At 34.5% G+C, this 18,387-nt stretch overlaps 1 long non-coding RNA gene across 1 annotated transcript in view; it reads right to left on the bottom strand.

The window, feature by feature from the left end:
• Positions 1 to 3,653: 3,653 nt before the first annotated feature.
• LOC147584238 (uncharacterized) overlaps positions 3,654 to 18,387 on the bottom strand; it is a 170,959-nt gene continuing 156,225 nt past the window's right edge. Inside the window, exon 2 of the long non-coding RNA XR_015255258.1 lies at positions 3,654 to 3,782. This is a non-coding gene — a long non-coding RNA (uncharacterized LOC147584238). The remainder of the gene's footprint in view (positions 3,783 to 18,387) is intronic.

Raw genomic sequence — 18,387 nt, 5'->3', positions numbered from 1 at the left:
CAAATAAACATTTTTTAAAAAAATAAGTTAAACTTCTTGCTCAATATTGCATACAAAAAAAAAGACATCTTAGTTCCCCTTACAGTTTTCATTTCCCAACTCAATATCACATATATGAAAAAGACTTTATTTTTTTTTAATCTTTAAGTATTTACTGCCATGTTTCTCCGGTATTATTACAGAAAATCATCTCAAATAAAAGTAAATAATAATATATTCTAGGGGCGCTATGTCCTTTTTACAGTTAAGGAATTGAGACACAGAGAACTTAAGCAATTTATCCAAAATCACACAGTAAATATAGGGCTAGTTTTCTAGCTCAAGGCTCCAAGTGTCCTCACTATTAAATGCTGTAAAAACCTCCTTCCCAGTTAAATAAATCTCTTTATGCAGTTAAATGTTTTTTAAAATTGTAATAGGTGAAAATATTTTCATTTGTTATGCCATCCACTGAGCGCAAGTATATGCAGGGATGATAGAGATAAAAAAACAAGACTCAACTAAATTATACAGAATTATTATCAAACACAAGGCTTATGTAAAAACAATATTCATGTGGGTTCAAGTAAGAGACCTCCTGCTTAAGGCATAATTTTAGTTATCTCTTTTAAAAAGAGAGTTTATCTCTTTTGTTTGATGTTAAACATAGTTTTTTAAAAATATTTTATTCACCTCACAATAAAATGTAACTGAAACTGAAATATGTGTGGCATTAATACGAGTAGCTTTTGTTAGCTTGAGTGTATATTTGTTTTCAAATGTAATTTAAAATATTGGTAATTTTAATATTACTTTAAAACGGCACATACATTTGTTACATATATTTGAAGAAGACAAACAGTGTTACTTTAAACTGAAACAAAGTAGTAAACGGACACACTTGTGAATCATGCAATTGATCATGCTCTACAGTTTCTAATACAATCTCAAGTGAATATGCTTTTCCTTTCCAGGTTACTGACTTTCAATTAAATAGAACCCAGCATAAATTAAGCAGTTGCAGGTGAATGGCTGGACCTTAATTTCTTCATGTGACTTTTAAGTACATGTATTTAAGATTATTTAATTAAATTTTCACTGGTGTCTCAAATTGACAAACACATACACTGAGGGCTTAATGGAAACAGAATTACTTTCAATAACAGTGAAGTTGGAAATACACTCTTTTTGCAGAAATTCTATGAAGAGCTAAGATTAAAGGCCTTTGATAACACGTTGGTGTTTGAAAGACCACAACCTAGAAAACTTAAAAATTATTTTGAATCATTCTGTATACATTTATTGAATGTGTTTCAACAATTCTTTAGAGAATCAAACTAGTAAAACTTTTGGAAGTCACATTTCCTCTTTTGCCTGAGAGAACCATTGTTTGGTTTGAATATCAGACAGGACTTCTATATCTTTCCTCCGTAGTCTTGCTATGCCTCTGATAAGCAAAGCAAATGAAATGAGCAATGCAGATTTTAGAGCTTATGCTATGAATCCACAAGTGACTTATAAGGAACATTAATAATCTAAGAAATTAATTTGTGTGCATTTCCTTTTTCCTTTGGGTACCAGGTCACTACCAATGTACCCTGGTATTCATTTGACTTATGGAATTAATGGACTTTCTGTATCCTCAGAACAGACATTTAAGCATAGACTCGGCCCATCATATTGTTTACTGGACTTAGATTTCTTAATACTTGTGAAAATCTCAGATACAATTCTGCATCAATTCTCAATCACTTTCCCCACTCCTACTCTTTTACATACACACACATAAGCAAACATACTCAGAGCCTCATGCAGACATAATAGTTGTGTAGTAAAAGAATATCTCACGTGGGCAGATCTGTGCAAGGCATCATTTGTGCATTGCCATGGCATAAGTTATGTCATACTCGGAGCTATGACAGACAAGATCAAAAATACAAGCACAGTATGCTACGACAAACATACAGAATGCCTTTTGGTTTTTTGTAGTGGAAAGATAGTAGGTTTTTACAAATGGAACTACAAATAGAAATTGAGAAACAATAAATTAAATTTGAGACATATAAGTGACTTAAGATTGTTTCAAAAAACAATTGTAGATTTTAGAAATTAAAATAACTTGTCATATTTACTTTCATTGTAAATAGCATGAAGAAAGCATATATCTCTGTTAAAAATTATTGGGGCGCCTGGGTGGCTCAGTCGGTTAAGCGTCCGACTTTGGCTCAGGTCATGATCTCATGGTCCGTGAGTTCAAGCCCCGCATCGGGCTCTGTGCTGACAGCTCAGAGCCCAGAGCCCGTTTCAGATTCTGTGTCTCCCTCTCTCTCTGCCCCTCCCCTGTTCATGCTGTCTCTGTCTCAAAAATAAATAAAAGTTTAAAAAATCATAATTTATATTATTAAAACAAAGAGATCACTATGTGATTTTTCTAACTATAATAACCAATATAGATTAAGTAAAAGGGAAAAAAAAATTAGTCATGGGGATGTTATGTACAGCATGCTGACTATAGCTAACAATACTGTACTGAATATTGGAAAGTTGTTAAGAAAGTAGATCTTAAAAGTTCTGATCAGGGGCGCCTGGGTGGCGCAGTCGGTTGAGCGTCCGACTTCAGCCAGGTCACGATCTCGCGGTCCGGGAGTTCGAGCCCCGCGTCGGGCTCTGGGCTGATGGCTCAGAGCCTGGAGCCTGTTTCCGATTCTGTGTCTCCCTCTCTCTCTGCCCCTCCCCCGTTCATGCTCTGTCTCTCTCTGTCCCAAAAATAAAAATAAAAAAAAAAAAAAAAAAAAAAAGTTCTGATCATAAGAAAAAAAGTTTTGTAACTTATGTATGGCAACAGATGATAACTAAATGGTCATCATTTTACAATATATACAAACATCAAATCATGTTATACACCTGAAACTAAAACAATGCTATATGTCAATTATACCTCAATTTAAAAAATAAGTAAATAAATAAAACCCAGCTCTTCCTCCTTCCTCTTCCCAGCCCCCATTAACACCATTCATCCGAAAGCCCAAACCAGGAATCTTAGACAGCCCTGATGCTTCTTTTTTCATCCTCAATTATCTCTCAGGATATGCTAGATTCTACTGCAGTATAGCAAACAGCCCCCAACTCTTAGTGGCTTAACACAAAAGATGTTTATTTCTCACTCTGATTACAAATCAGAGATGGGGCTCTGATCCACTTTGTCACACTGACTTCAGGTCCCAGGATGACAGAGCAGTCACTATCTGGAACACTCTTGGTCACCAAAACAGAGAGAAAAGAGCTCTAAAGTTTTCATCCTGGCCATTGGATGCTCAATCCAGAAGCAGCACACATACCCTCTGCTAGAGCTTATAACTGGCCCATCACCCAACCATGGGAGATCAGGAAATACAACCCTAGCTTGTGTCCAGAAGGCAAAGAGTAATAATAATAATGATAATAATAAAACAGCATTAATGACTATAACACTGTCTTAAGAGCAACTCCCCAGAAGCAGACCCTAAGATGAGGATTCATATGAAAATGATTTGTTAGAAATGCTGCCAGGAATAAATAAGAGAGTGTGGAAGAGAGGGAAGAGGAGGGAGCCACACAAATAGTCAATGTCAAACAAAATCCCATGAAGGACAATTCAGGCTCAATTCCAGGGAAGATTCTGGAGTCAGTCATACCTCAGAGCAGCCTGGACCAGGGGCAAGGAAGGTGGAGTAGTTCTGCTTCTGCACCAGGAGCCATTTGCTGGGGCTTCTCCCAGGGAGATGTAGATCCCAGTTATCTCTAGCTCTTCTCGCAGATATCGGCTGTTAGAAGTGAAAGCACAGCAGGAAAACGGTAAAGAGATATGAAAACATACAGACATCCTCTGCTACACACTCACCAAACCCAAAATTATAAAAATAAAAAATTGTTGGAAGATTAATTTTCTTTAAAACAGAAACATTTTAGAGTTCTAATGAAATACAACTTTTTTTCCCCTCCACCATTTTTAGGTTTATAATTCAAGTCAGAGTTCAATTAAAAAAATAATTACAGCCCATTAATTACTAATTTTGAATTAATTTTCTGCTTAATTTGTTCCCATTCTCATTGTCCTACAGATAATTCAAATCTCTTGACTGAGAACCTTCAGTCTGAAAACATGTTAATATTTAATATAGTATTTTGCATGTATTCCATTAATAGCTATTAGGGTAATGACAAAGATAAACTTTTTTTTTCAGTCTATGAAATGTGTTAGGCAAACTTAACAATCCCCCTGGAGTTAAGATGGAAGAAAATTTTAACATATATTGTCTTCTTTTGAAACTTCAGAAGGAGATTCACAATAGAGCCTAATGAAATTATATTGTTTTCTTTAAATGAGTTTAGATATATTTAAATTGTATTCTGTAATAATGACATATATAAATGTTGATTCTGTTTTGACAGGTCAATGACTTCAACTATAATGAATATTTTGAATTAGTAGCAAGGTTTCTTCATTATTACTAAGTCTACATCCCATTAACAAGTGCATGTCAAAAATGTTAAGGAAGGTGTTACCCAGCTTTCTAATAAGTCAAACTCTGATCTCAAATGATTTTGTCCCAGTTAACACACTTAACTTTAAGTCTCACACACTGCCATTAATAAGTTTAAAATAAATTCCACAATTATGCTATAAAGAAATAATTTATAACCAGCACCATGAAAAGCAATAATACTGAAATAAAGTCATTGTATTTTGATTTTTTGAAATAAGACTTTAGCTGGGGGCGCCTGGGTGGCACAGTTGGTTAAGCGTCCGACTTCAGCCAGGTCACGATCTCGCAGTCCGTGAGTTTGAGCCCCGCGTCAGGCTCTGGGCTGATGGCTCGGAGCCTGGAGCCTGTTTCCGATTCTGTGTCTCCCTCTCTCTCTGCCCCTCCCCCGTTCATGCTCTGTCTCTCTCTGTCCCAAAAATAAATAAACGTTGAAAAAAAATAAAATAAAATAAAATAAAAAATGAAATAAGACTTTAGCTACAAAGTAAACTTAGTTGTCAAAAGAATGAAATAATTCTAAATGCCTTGATATCAGACACCTGCTTGGATAACGTAAAATTGTCTAATTTAAACAGAGAATAAGGGCCACAAATACCTTTTTCTTACTGAATCTAGGAATGATAACTACAAAGATTAATTGATTTAAAGAAACAAAAGTAACAAAGATAAGTCCATACAATACAATCAATAATATTGATTTACAAAAGTAAATTAAGACGATATAATCTTGCAGGTGTAGATATACTCAGTATTCCTATTAAATGTCTACAATCTAGTTAAGAAAGAGTCAAAGATACACATGAGACAATTGCTCTAAATACACATATAAAATTGGTAGATTACTCAGATACATACATAATGATTATCTAGACTGGTAAGGAATTTGAGATTGTACCAAAGCCTCTACTTCAGTCTTTCCAAGAAGATATTTCCACAGGAAAAAACCTCAATATTTTGCTTTGTTAAGGAAAGATGCTATTGGATACATACACACATTAATGGATTCCTCAAGTTTTTCCTGCAGTGAAAGCAAAGTAAAAAAATAGCTTCTGGGGAGAGAGACCAACTCATGAGTTCTAAGATAACTGAAATAAAATAGAAAATGTAAAAATATTTAAAGCCAAAAATTGGGTAAAATATGCCAAAAATGTCATAGGTTATTTTTTTCAAATATTTTGCAAATATTATCTGAACTCCTGTAATGCACTTGGCCCTGTACAAATCCCTGAGATTAGAGCAGTGGACCGCATCCTTCCCATCTTCTAAATCCTATATTTGTGTATGTTAATTACAAGTGACACTTGTATAAAACATAATTACAGAATGCTTGAAGAGTATTATACAGGAGGATTTCCTTTTTTCCAACCAGGGTCCTTCCAACCCATCCTTACAGCACATTTTCCCTGCATTTAACAAATCCAGTGTCAAGACTCTAGGACATGAATTCATGTGGTCAATACTTCTAGTCTTCCATTAGTTAAAGAAATGAAAATAAAGGCAAACCACCTTCTTTCAAACTCTTTATCTTCTCTTTCAGAAAGCCATCTACAACAAAAAGTGTTTTCACCCTGTTTTGAAAGAGCTAATGAATATCATTTAGTTTGACTTACTACCTAGCTACAGGAGAAATTAGAGCTTCTTGAGATACTGTTAAGAGCTTTCAAGGAACCATGGTTGAAAGCTGCTCTAGTAAAATAAAGTATCACACTGGCATAGAAGGGTATTCTTTGCTTTCCTTAAACTTCTGCTTATGAAGTCGATCATTTTGTTACCTGACTTTCTCAGACTTAAGTGTGTGACACACTCTTTCATTAGCAATCTGTGGTATTTTTGACATAGCCAACTTCCACTATCCGTTACCCCAACTCCCACTGATGTTGAGAGGGAAACACAAATACTGTTAATGTGAGTGGTCCTTGTACATTGTTTCCTAAACAAGTTTTGTGCCAGTATCACTTTAAGGAAAGTTACTCCTTGTTGTGACAGATCAAAAGGCCACCAAAACTGCTTGATATAATGTGTGGGGTGCAAAAGCCTCAGGTTCAGCAACTAAAACTTTCTTTTATGATGATGACACAACACACTTATTTTTCAAGCCTGTGCTTGCCACCTTGACAGTCTGCTGATAAAAGCGGGATATGAATTATGACTTTGGTAGCTTCCCATTAAGACTTCTATTCCCTTTAAGCAACAGAATCCAGCAAAGCAACTGAGTCAACATAACACTTAGACATTTTAGCATTTTAAAAGGCCATAGCTGAGTTTAAATGTCAGAACAAGAAACAAATTCTCAGATATATCTCCTCTTGTCTGATACTGTGAAATGTAATCTGATTCTATTCCAGAAGTATCCTTTAGGCTCTTCCACCCCTTATTCTAACCACTAGTAAAATAATGTTAATATTTATACAATAGATTTAAATAATCTATTAAATAAAATGAATTCAACCTCCAACCTGTTCTATGTATCTCAAATGTAATTGTATTGGATCATGTTTATTCTCTTTTCTGTTAAGTCCTTTTAAAAGTCACCTTGGTAATATATTGATGCCACAAAGTGAATGTATAATAAATATGATGAATTTGGTATGGTTTCAAAAGTGAAGTGATATATTTACTTTAAAAAAATCAATGTTTGAATAATTAAGGGTATATATATATATATATTTTTTTTTTTTCTCCTTTTACCCACCTGTCTTAATTTCCCCACCCCTAGCCCCTGGCAACCACTTGTCTAATCACTGTTTCTATGAGTCTGACTTTTTTTTGAGACTCCACTTATGATGATACCATGCAGTATATGTCTTTCTCTTGTCTGGTTTATTTCACTTGGCACAATGCCCCCCAGATCCATCTGTGTTTTGTTGTTGCGAGTGGCAGGATTCCTTCTTTGTCGTGGCTGAATAATATTCCATATATACTATCTATCCACACACACACACACACACACACACACACACACACACACACACACACAAAATGTCTATTCATCCTTGATAGAGACCTAGGTTTCCATATCTCGGCTATTGTGAATAATGCTGAAATGAACATGGGAGTGCAGATATCTCTTTGATATCTTATTTACATATCTTTTGGATATCCAGAAGTGGGAATGTTGGATCATTGTATAGTTCTATTTTTAATTTTTTGAGGTATTTTCATGCTGTTTCCATAGTGGCTGCACCAATCTGCATTCCCACCAACAGTGAAAGAGGGCTCTCATTCATCCACATCCTCACCAACACTTCTCTCATCTTCTTGATGACTGTCATTGTAACAGATGTTAGGTGATATTTCATTGTGATTTTGATTCGCATTTTCCTGATGATAAGTGATGTTGAGGACCTTTTACCTATTGGCCACTGGTATATCTTCTTTGGAGAAATGTCTATTTAGTTCCTCTGCCCATGTTTCAGATTGGATTGTTTTGTTTTCTTTTCCTACCTTGTCACATTTCTTCATTTACAAAATGGAATCAAACTAAGTAAAAGTATGCAAATGACCACTGTCCCTAGCACAGGCTGACTACTGTATTATATTTAGCTGCAAAAAACAAGGCACTTTATAAAATGGAACTTTTATTTTTTTATTATAATTATTATACTAATTGTCAAGAAAACGAACAATGAAAATTACCACCCACTTTTTTTTAAAGTTTTTATTCAGTGTAGTTAACATTCAGTGTGATAGTTTTCAAGTGTACAATTTAGTAATTCAACAATTCCATACATCACCCAGTGCTTAGCACAAGTACATTCCTTAATCCCCATCACCTATTTCACCCACCCCTCCCCCACATCCCCTCTGGTAACCATCAGTTTCTCTGGTTTTGAGTCTGTTTCCTGGTTTTCCTCTCTTTTTTCACCTATGATCATTTGTTTTGTTTCTTAAATTCCAAAGCAGATGATCAGAGGGGAAAATGACCACCCATTTCCTTTTTTAGCTTAAGTCCCTGAGAACTGATCCTCACTACTCTTATAGGAATCTCTAGTATGGCCCTTATTTTTACTTATAGGTATATATGTGTGGACTATGGCACACAGTGTAAAGGGTGGCTTTTATGTTCAGGAAGTGGTGTGAGACTTATTCTGTATAATAAAAAGTCATTTCTCTATTTCCCCCATATTCACTGGAATATGTTATTTGGAGTGTAGGATAATATCAGAAGAGGCAAGGATTCTTCTGACATGAAAAAATATTGATACTCCTACTTTTTTTTTTAATGTGAATTAAAAGTATTTGAAATGTCTGATGTCTGAGGTGACCCTGAGTGAGGATACTTCAAAGAAGAGAATCCCAAAGGCCTAAGCAAAAAGTTTGAATAAGAGTGACATGAGCTTCCCAGCTGGGCAGGTGTCTGTCCAGCATTCAAGGCCCCTCACTCAGCACCAAAGACATAATTTGGTTAACAATGATGTGCGCATGTGGATGCAAACTGAAAGAGCTTTGTAGGAACACTTACTGTAACAGGAACACTGGGGAAAAGACAGTCTTTCTCTGATCCCAGTAGCTTGAAATGTTACTTAAGAATTTTTAAGGATAATGGTTTTCTGTTGGTGGATAAGATCTCACTGAGTGTGACTCTTCTTCATTAGAAAGGGTCTGTAAAAATGCTTCCTGCATTTACCAGTACCTTCCTTGGAGAGCTGAATCCTAGCAGAAAAATCAAGTGATACTGACAGCAGCATTGGCAAAAGAGGAAAGAATCATTTGACAGGCTGACTAGACATTTCAATTCCCTCTCTGTGAATCAGTAGTTATTGTGACTACTTCAACAGTGTACTCACATCTGAAATTCTTAACTCTTGTGGTCAGAAGGAAACTCCACAGAGGAAAGACAAATTGAGGACACTTGGAATCATGATTAGGACAATAAAAAATTGAATCCTTGAATTTTATTACATCATGTAAAGGAGAATGTGTTGAGTGCTTGTATGTGTGTATCTATTCAAAGCAAGTATTTTTTTCCCCAATAATCCTTTGAACACTTTTAACTAAATTGGGCTTCTATATGTACTGGTGAGATTTTACTGAAAATCATACTTTCATGAATAAATCCAAGTATAAATTTGAACTTTTTAGACAGCTATTTAGAAAAACTATGTAGATGTATGTTGTCTCATAAGTAATACACTCTCATTTTTTGCTTATTTTTTTCAAGAATTAGGGGAAACATGCTATAGTTTTTCTGTAATTGCTGATATACATGATGTATTATGCAGTTTTTATTTAATTCTCAAACAAATATGTAATATTTCTAATGTCATCCCAATGCATACTCTCTCAGTTCTGACACAAAACCACTTTATTCTGCCAGGTTAGACACGGATATGTGGAATAAATAAAATTTATGATTAAATATATAGATTATAATCTGGGCATTTCTAACTACACATTATGAACAAGAAATGGATGTGATACTAGGAGTATATTCTAATTTTAAATTAATAATTGTGCTGATTACAGTTATTTTAGTTTTTAATATGGGGAATAAATTTTATATGATAGTAAAAGCTTCCAAAATTAAAACATGGTTTACAAGAAAAAGTTGTACGTGTCCTATAAAACTGTTTCTTCCAGATATGCAAGGAAACAATCACTTAATAAAGAGAGAGTTTAATAAGGCCAATTACTATTATTATGCAATTATTTACCTCAATTGAGAGGTGTCTGTTTTTTCATTTATTGTTTTATTTTTCTTTTCAATTTTTTTTTATTTAAATGCTAGTTAGTTAAAATACAGTGCAATATTGGTTTAAGGAGTAGAATTCAGTAGAATTCAGTGATTCATCACTTACATACAACACCCAGTGCGCATCATAACAAATGCCCTCCTTAATACCCATCACTTATCTATTCCATCTCCCATCTATTCTATCCTCCACCCCACCTCCCCTCCATCAACCCTCAGTCTGTTCTCTATCTTTTACAACTTTCTTGTGGTGTGTTTCCCTCTTTTTTCCCCATCCCATATGCTCATCTGTTTTGTTTCTTAAATTTCACATATGTGCAAAATCCTATGGCATTTGTCTTTTTTCTGACTGATTTTGCTTAGCATAATACACTCTAGCTCCATCCACATCATTGTAAATGTCAAGATTTCATTCTTTTTGATGGCATATACATACATACATACTCAAGCACACACACACACACACACACACACACACACTCTCACACAAACACACGATACTACATCTCTTTTACCTATTCATCAGTAGACAGCCATGTGAGCTCTTTCCATAGTTCGGCTATTGTTGATAATGCTGCTATAAACATCGAGAGGCATGTACCCCTTCAAATCTGTATTTTTGTATCCTTTGGGTAACTACTTAATAGTGCAATTGCTGGACTGTAGGGTAATTCTATATTTACTTTCTTGAGGAACCTCCATACTGTTCTCCAGAGTGGATGCACCAGTTTGGATTCCCACCAATAGTGCAACTCCACATTACTAAAATATGAATATGGAATTTTATCTGAAAATGTAAACATCATGTATATTAATTTTGTGCTCTATATAACTAAAGAGACTGAAGAATGTTAAATAAATTCTTAGTGAAATTATTTAATCATACAGTTAAACTAATTTGGATGTCATTCTATCATTTAAATTACAAAATTAGGGGCGCCTGGGTGGCGCAGTCGGTTAAGCGTCCGACTTCAGCCAGGTCACGATCTCGCGGTCCGTGAGTTCGAGCCCCGCGTCGGGCTCTGGGCTGCTGGCTCAGAGCCTGGAGCCTGTTTCTGATTCTGTGTCTCCCTCTCTCTCTGCCCCTCCCCCGTTCATGCTCTGTCTCTCTCTGTCCCAAAAAAATAAATAAACATTAAAAAAAAATTTTTAAATTACAAAATTAACTCCCTATTTTAACTTGGCAACACAGTATGGTATATTTTTCATATACAGTCTTGACTCTTCTGGGAAAATGAAAAGAAAAAAAGTAAATAACATAAATATGTCCAATTGGATGAGTTCCAAACTGGATTTGTAATAGTGATTAATCTAATCTAGAATTAATCTAATTCTATTTCATTCTGGGATCAGATCTGTATGCTAGCAAAAAATGGGAAATTTAGGCTGAATGATATACTAAATAAGGGGGAAGCAACGATACCTTTCGGAAAGGTCCATAGTCAAATATATGATCATTCTACTGTAGTATATATATATATATACTACATATATGTATATATATATATAAACACACACACACACACACATATAGTTTACTACTAAACTCTCGTTTACTATTGAAGATTTAGTTCACTGTGAGGTATTGAGGTTTGTTTAAATGAATGGAACTCTTATTCACTATTCCATGGAAAATTTTACCATAAGTCTAGGCAGTTAGTGATGGTACATATTTGTATTAGTGATGGCATACTTTTAAATTAATTCCTTATTTTGAATTCCAGTACCAAGGGTACGCTTTTTTTCTAAAGTCATTGGAATACAATCAGCATATTTATCAACACTGATCCTGTTAGCTTCTCTAATAATATTTTATCCTAATATTTGTTGCATTCCTCAGACAAATCTGAAGCTTTTTTAAATGGTGATTTTAATTGTATTATAAAGACTGATATCTCCCAGGTTGGTCTCACTTTTTGCCAATTCAACGTATAAATAATTATGAAAAAGTTCATAACAGGTCATTCACCCTTTGAATTCTATGATTCTTCCTACAGATATTAGCATTAATCTGTAGTATGTCTGTACACACATTCTTCCTGCCACATATTCTTAAAATGAAGACAAGAAATCAAATATTTCCATCAAATGTACCTTTTAGGCTGAGTCAAAAATGGACTTGTATCCTGCTCATATCCCTTCATAAACTGTGGGGGAAATCAATTTTAAGCTGAATTTACATAACCATTGGTATGTTTAACATTAAAATATGAATCACTGAAACTCTGCAGAATTCCAGATTTATTCTAAACTCTGTACAGAATTCTAGGTTTCTAACTAGGAAAACTGGTGAGAAGCTGGATATAGGGAAGCATTGTTAGCTGCTATATTACCAAATGGAAAAACTGTGGATTTTCTAATAATTTTATAAGTTCAGATTAAAATAGTTTTTCTGAAATATTTAGAGGATGGGCCATTACTATTAGGTCAGGTAATTTATTAATTATTAATAATTATATTTTCAATAGTGTATCCTAACTATAGAGGAGCATATATGTAAAACATAGTCTTTGACTTCAAGAGGCTTATTGTCTAAAGGGCACTCTGACATATGAAAAAATGTAATATAGAGTGACATATGCTATGATAATAGAACATGAGAACACAGAGTATTTGAGTGAAGGTTAGAAAAGGTCGTTGGAGAAAGAAACATTTCATACGAATATTAAGTAAACACTAAGCATTATTCAGCTTTAAAAGGGTCATGAGGCATTCCAGACAAAGGAATGAGCATGTATGAAAAGAGCAATAGAACAGCTTGCTGCATTTTGGGAAAATAAATAAATAAACTGTCTTAATTCTGTGTGTGTTATTATATATCCATTTTCTGTGTGTGTGTGTGTGTGTGTGTGTGTGTGTGTGTGTGTGTGTGTGTAACAAGAGGGAGTGAGAGACAGAAGACAGACAATGTGACAAACCTAAGGTGGGTCTGAATGTCTGAAGGTAAAATCAAAGATTATATCATGATAGTTTCTTGATTATCATGCCAAGGTAAGCAACCAAAATTCACAAAACATATTAAACAGTGTCTGTCCCACAGTAGGCAGTCAGTAATAATACTTATAGTTCAGATTAAAATAGTTTTTCTGAAATATTTAGAGGATGGGCCATTACTATTAGGTCAGGTAATTTATTAATTATTAATAATTATATTTTCAATAGTGTATCCTAACTATAGAGGAGCATATATGTAAAACATAGTCTTTGACTTCAAGAGGCTTATTGTCTAAAGGGCACTCTGACATATGAAAAAATGTAATATAGAGTGACATATGCTATGATAATAGAACATGAGAACACAGAGTATTTGAGTGAAGGTTAGAAAAGGTCGTTGGAGAAAGAAACATTTCATACGAATATTAAGTAAACACTAAGCATTATTCAGCTTTAAAAGGGTCATGAGGCATTCCAGACAAAGGAATGAGCATGTATGAAAAGAGCAATAGAACAGCTTGCTGCATTTTGGGAAAATAAATAAATAAACTGTCTTAATTCTGTGTGTGTTATTATATATCCATTTTCTGTGTGTGTGTGTGTGTGTGTGTGTGTGTGTGTGTGTGTGTGTGTGTAACAAGAGGGAGTGAGAGACAGAAGACAGACAATGTGACAAACCTAAGGTGGGTCTGAATGTCTGAAGGTAAAATCAAAGATTATATCATGATAGTTTCTTGATTATCATGCCAAGGTAAGCAACCAAAATTCACAAAACATATTAAACAGTGTCTGTCCCACAGTAGGCAGTCAGTAATAATACTTATATTAGCTACTTTTATAATAATTGCAATGACCCTATGCTTAGTCAATATATCTACATAATGAAAGTGATGCTCAGAGGTCAATATTTTGCTCAAAGAGGGAGCAGAAGAATTTAAACCAATACAAACCCTTTTCCAAAGTTTATAATATTTCATAATGTCCAACTGTCCCTCATAATTAAATGTGCTTTTGTAATATTCTGAATGGACTTAGGAAAGATGAGACTAAAAGTAGAAACACTACCTAATACACAATGGACTGAAGAAAGACGAGACAGTGGGGTGCCTAGGTAGCATGGTTGGTTGGTTAAGCATCCAACTTCGGCTCAGGTCATGATCCCACAGTTTGTGGGTTTGAGCCCCGTGTCACGTCTTGTGCTCACAGCTCAGAGACTGGAGCCTGCTTCAGATTCTGTGTCTCCCTCTCTCTCTGCCTCTCCCCCACTCATGCTCTGTCTCTCAAAAATAAATAAACATTTAAAAATTTTTTAACAAAAGAAAGATGAGGCAAAAAGTAGAAATACCAGCTATGGGCTCTTTCAGAATTCAAGAAAGAAACAATAAAGGATCAAACTATGATAAGAATGGAGAGAACTGTATGGGGTCTAAACAAGTTTACAAAATGAGTGTGCAACGTTGGTCAGCAAGAGCATATTAGACACCTCTTGTGAACCATGTGAAAACCTACCTCCCCTTACTTTTCACCCTAGCCATTATTTCACTACTGTTGATACAATCGCCTACTAAACTTTTGAAATTCATTATTTTGGGCCACACTGTTTTCCTTTATCTGCTATAATTATGCTTCCTCATCTATGAAATGATATAAAAACTTAAGTAAATGCTTGCAATTGGCCACTACCCCTAGCAAAAATTGATCACTGTGTTATAATTAGGTTAAAAAAAGAACCTAGTGAGGCAGAACTTTTATTTTTTATTATTCTAATTATTACTGAATCCCACATGATGGGTGTATGTCAAAAGGACACAGCGACCAATAAAAGAGCACCCATTGGCCAAAGTGAACAATTTGAACTAGAAAAAGTGTTGGTTTATATCACCAGGTATAAAACAAATACCTAGTAGTCTATACTGATATAAATATATAATTATACAAATAAATACAAACATAGAGGAGAATACACAAATATTCCATGCAGAATTCCAAATATAGTACTTCACATAGATATTTTGCTCTCAATGGGGTGGGATAAAACTACCCACTCCTTGAGTGTGGACTTCACATAGTGACTTTTTCCCAAAGGTACAGTACAAAAAGGGGGAAAAAGAGTAACTTTAGATAAGAGAAATCAGACAAATATTACCTTGGCTAGTTGGTCCACATTAGCATTAAAAAAACTCAAGTTGATAATGTATGCTCTCACGATATGATAGGAATGCTACTTTATTTACCTCTAGTTTTCCTCCACAAAACCAACAATCTTACTATAATCATGATAAAAACATCAGAAGAATCCCAATTGAAGGATATTCCAGGAGATATCTGACCAGTACCCTTCAAAACTGTTAAGAACATCAAAATCAACAAAAGTCTAAGAAACTGTCAACCAAGAGAGCCTAAGGACATAACAGCTAAATATAATGTGGTGTCTTTGATGAAATCTTAGAAGAGAAAAAGGAGAAGGAGAAAAGGTAAAAGCCAATGATATCTGAATAAAGTATGGACTTCAGTTAAGAATGTATCAATACTGGTTCACTAATTTTGACAAATGTACTATATTAGCATAAGATGTTAATAATAGAGAAAACTGTACGTTGGGTATATAGGGATTCTTCCTACTATCTTTGTAATTTATTTTTGTAAATCTGTAAGTATTCCAAAGTAAAAAGTTTATTAAAATGCTCCAAAGTTTTGCTATGTGAAAGACATTTCCTATGAAAATGAAAAGACACAGCTACCAAGTGGGAAAATTATTTGCAAACCATTTATCTAGCAAAGGATCTATATTCAAAAAATTTAAAGAACTCTCAAAACTAAACAGTTAGGAACACACGCAAAAGAAAAAACAGTTTGGGGGGGGGGACTTTAACAGGACTTTATCAAATAGGATATATGCATGGCAACTAGGCAAATAAAAAGACATGTGACACCGTTAGCCATCAGGAAAATGCAAAATAAAGCCACAATGACATACCACCATATACCTATGAGAATGGCTAACCTCAAACAGCAAGAATATCAAGGAGTTGAGAGGTAGTCTCATACTTGGCTGGCAGAAATGTAACATGACAAGTCCACTTTGGAAAACCATTTGGCAGTTTCTTATAAAGTTAAACATGTGCGTACCATATAACTCAGCAATCATACTCCTGGGTACTGACAGTAGGGAAAACGACAATTCCAGTAGTCATCGCCAAAGCCTAAAAGCAACCCTACTGTTTTTCAATAGGTGAATGAACAAAGAGTGTTACAACCATACTACATAATACTATGTATTAGGAATAATACATAGCAATAAAATATTAGCAATAAATAATAACATTAGCAATAAAAATGGAATGAACTATTGATACGTGCGATGAGATCAATGAATCTCAAAGGCATTACTCTGAAAGAAGCCTGTTTCAAAAATTTATATACTGTGGATGATTCCATTTATAAGGCATTCTCAAATAGACTAAACTGTAGTTGTGAAGAAGAAATGAGTAGTTTCAAGGAGAAGGGGGGTTGGGGGTAGTGTAATTCTAAAGAAACAGCAAGGAGTTCTTTGCACAGCAAGAACTATTTAGTATCGTGATTGTGATGGTGGCATGCAAAACTATATGTGTGTTAAGTTCAGAAAACTTTGTAACAAAATAAAGTCCATAAAACATCCAGTGAAACAGTCACTCACTGAACATTTATTTACAAGTGTATTAGTTGTTACAAAAGGGGAAGTAGAAATTTGAGAGTACATAGCAATATTTAGCACATTGTTTAGTACATTTGGTACAAGACGGAGCTTGACTATTTAGAAGACAGTTTGAGACGTATCCTATTGTGGAATAGTGGGAATTGTGTACAATAAGAGCAATATATTATCAGGCACATGGAAGTATAATGAGAATTAAAACCCAGTAAAGATTCAGGAAACTCAAGAGCAAACTAGTATATCGGTAATAGAAAACAGAAGTGAGAGAGGGAGTTGATAAGGCTGGAAAGATGGGAAGCAGATCTTCAAAGACCAAGCAAAAGCATGTGAAACTATTGGTGGGTAAATTTATTTTCTTAAAGGTTAACAAACTTAGACTACAATATATCTTACCGCATGAAGACATTGCTTAAAGCAGCAATACCCACTGGGCTTAATTTATAAAGCAGTGAAGTGTTGCCAAGCTAGTTTTATACCAGTTTATATGAGAGGAAATAGATATATTTTTATTACCAACACTGTTACAGTGGCAACCATGCTCACACCTAAATATTAATTACCAGTATCACATATGCCATACATAATTGTGCTCATAAATATGAAAATATGAATACACAAAATGTACAAATAGAAGTACATATATAATGTAAATTTTAGGAAACTGTGAAATCCTGTAGCTGTAAGGAAGTTTAATGGTCATCTCTTCCAAACTAGAATACTATTTCTCAGGATGGGCACATAAGATGATTTAAGAGGCACACAGATGGATATTTAAAACTTTAATAGCTGTCAATTTATTTTATATATAATAGAAAAAATAAGCTATCACTAGCATACAAATGCCTGGATTTCAATAATATGATACTTATGTTTAAGTAAATAAAACTACAATTGATTTTTTAAATGTTAATTAATAATAGAATTCCTCAGACAATATAAAATGAACTGAATTCCTTCGTATGACCTATAGAAATGTGAGCATGAACTCGTTCTAATGTAATTGGTTATGCTGATGAAGACATACAATGGATGTTACCATCATCACTACATTCATATATCTGCCTAATAAGGGAATAAATGCCATTTGGACTCAATGTAACAGTTGTCCTTCCCAGTAGAAAGAGCCAAGGATAAATAACATCCCTACCATTGCCTTCCATCTTCATCTTACCTGGCTCCATGGAAAGGAAGAAGAAAATAGAGCTCCAGGAGAGAGGTTACTCGGGGTAAATGTAAAAGGTACAAGGCCACACAAATAGACAAACTACTTCCTTACTCACCAACTCATAATAAAGCTACTTTTCCAAGTTCTCATTCTTTTGAGTCCATTTATTCCATGTAATTACTATTTTTATTATACGGTAAAACAACCCCCCCTTTTCCACCCACCCCCAAATACTTAAATAGATGTATGTGTTGCCAAAGGAGAGTTCAAGCACATACTACGGCTGTTGTTTTGGTGGTCCAAATGAACAGAAAAATAAAATACTTAAAATGGCTCATTATCCAGGATTTTTTTTTCTTTCTACATAGACCATAAATTACACTTCCAGATATCACTC

This window comes from Puma concolor, chromosome A1, assembly GCF_028749965.1.
Source record: "Puma concolor isolate L17-30 chromosome A1, mPumCon1.1.hap2, whole genome shotgun sequence".
NCBI lineage: Eukaryota > Metazoa > Chordata > Mammalia > Carnivora > Felidae > Puma > Puma concolor.
This window is presented reverse-complemented; position numbering and strand designations above follow the sequence as displayed.